The sequence below is a fragment of the Pinus tabuliformis genome, chromosome 5_2, assembly GCF_031772625.1.
Source record: "Pinus tabuliformis cultivar Carrire ecotype Pingquan chromosome 5_2, CPIR1, whole genome shotgun sequence".
In the NCBI taxonomy this organism is placed as follows: Eukaryota; Viridiplantae; Streptophyta; class Pinopsida; order Pinales; family Pinaceae; genus Pinus; species Pinus tabuliformis.
In genome coordinates this window covers 1119802524-1119804841 of record NC_142306.1, presented here as the reverse complement: position 1 = coordinate 1119804841, position 2318 = coordinate 1119802524, and the positions used below count along the sequence as shown (strand labels likewise).

Here is a 2318-nt window from a genome sequence, read left to right as displayed (position 1 = left end):
TCAATGTAATTTTTCACTTGTTGAACCTTTTTCTTCTTGATAAGTCCTTCTATCTTGCAAGTCTGAGGACTGGTAATTCTTGCCAATCCTTTAAAAGGTATGGTCGGATTCATTTCTTCTTTCTCTGGGGTTGGTTCCTTGTGTATATCCTCTTCTTTTGATGTTTTTTCATCCTTTTCCTCCTCCTCTTCATAATCTATGTAAAGTAATTTCTTCTCAGCACACTTATGACCTTTAGTGTATTTGCTATCACAATTGTAACAAAGCCCTTTTTCTCTTTTTTCTTCCAATTGTCATCATGTAAACCTTGTAGGTTATGGAAGGCTAGGAGAAAAACCACTTCCATAATTATAGTCGTGAGGAGTGGGATTCCTTGTTTCCATAATTTCGCTTTCAATTTTTCTTGCCAACCTGAATGCCTTCTCCAATGAATTAGGTTCCCAAAGATGAACCTCATGCTGAATGTTATCCTTTAAAGTCCCTATGAAGACATCAATCCTTTGCTTCTCTGGAATATCATTTACCCTTATATTCAATTTTTGAAAGTCCTCAATGTGCTCTGCCATTGAACCCTTTTGTTTGAGATTTATCAATTGTCTAAAGAAGGTGTTACTCTTTGTATCCTCATAATGTTCTATCATTTCTTCCTTGAAAATTGACCAAGTGACAAGTGCTTTATGAGAACAAAGCCCTTTATACCATAAAAATTGATTTGGTTCTAAATGTAAAGATGCAATATGTAACTTTATAACAGTTTAACCTCATGTAGATCAAAATATTTCTCCATCTGTAGTATCCAATTGACTGGATCCTTGCCATCAAACTTCCTCATATCACCTTTTCTTGATTTTAGGAGCTTGATCTTAAAACGACTATAACTCGGTAATTTCATATCTCCAGGTTCTAAAATTGCATCTTGTAGTATCCCTCTGAGTCCTATTTCTAACCCCGCAAGTCTGATCAGAATTTGATTCTCCAAGAAAGAGTCATTCCCAATCTCCTAAGATGACCTGAATATATAATGTTTTAGTAGAGCGAACTTGTACGACATGCCACGTGTCACTCTTGCGACCTTCAAATCTGAAAAATATACACAGAAAACTACAGTTTGTCCTCTTTCTGTAACTTCTTATGAAATTTCCATTTGTTGCTCAGAGAGAAAGTTATGACGATTTTCCCAAGGTCACCCATTTAGAATGTAATTCGAGGGTCTACAACAACCCTAACAGCCACAGATTATATCTCCGAAAATATAGCAAGAAAAGATCTGAGATTTGGACCCGCACTTCACCAAGATTTTGGCTCAAATGTGTTTTAATTTCAGAGTTTGAACCTTTGTAGAAACAATAGTATCACGAAAATTCCATGATGACCTATTTGAGATGAAATTCTGGAGCTTGCAAAAACCCTAACTTCCTCAGATCATATCTCCAAAAATATAGCGAGACAAGATCTGAAATTTGGACCCGAGGTTCAGACCACTCTCTTCTCAAATGGGTTATTTTTTAGCTTCTGAAACTTCATAGCAAAAACATTATAGAAAAAATGCCACGATGACCTATTTGGAGCAGTGAAACCCTAGAATCCAAAGCTCTAATACCAAATGTTATGAAAGCAGCTCACAAAAAGATAGAAAAGATAGATCAACACCTTAGAATTTAGCCTCTTTGAGGGGGAAACCTCCTTTACATTACACAAATGAACAATTCTTGGATGATACAAATGAAAAAACCTCCTTTCTATACATAGGGGTCTAAGGGGTCATAATATAATCAGAGCCCACATAACAATAATAATGTGAGGGTGCGATCATACCAGCGTTAATGCACCGGATCCCATCAGAACTCCACAGTTAAGTGTGCTTGGGCTAGAGTAGTACTGAGATGGGTAACTTCCCGAGAAGTCCTAGTGTTGCACCCTCCCCCATTTAAGTCCTTCCATCGTGGTCCAGTGATAAGACATAGGTTTAGCTCCGGGTAGGTCGTGGGTTCAAACCGCCGAATCTCCAAAAATTATCCCCAAGGGTTAGCTCAATCGGTCAAGCCAGGGCCTCGCCAATGGTAGGTCACAGGGTCATAACCTGAAAGCTCTTGGGGCCAGGTCAGTCAATAGGTCGAGGGGTGTGACCCCCTTCGGGTGGGGTCCACCCTAGCTTTGTTCGATCCTAGACGTGGCGATCCACTGACCATGGGTATCCGTGAACCAGTAGTGAAAAAAGAAAAACAATAATAATGTGAGGGCACAATAATTAAAATAGTGGGCTTCTATGGGGCACAATAATAACAACATGGGAACTACATGGGCACAGCAATATAATA

General features: G+C 38.8%; 1 pseudogene; it reads left to right on the top strand.

Moving 5' to 3' along the window:
• The first annotated feature begins 1801 nt into the window (after positions 1-1801).
• On the top strand, positions 1802-1920 carry LOC149163145 (5S ribosomal RNA; annotated as a pseudogene).
• Positions 1921-2318: the final 398 nt, after the last annotated feature.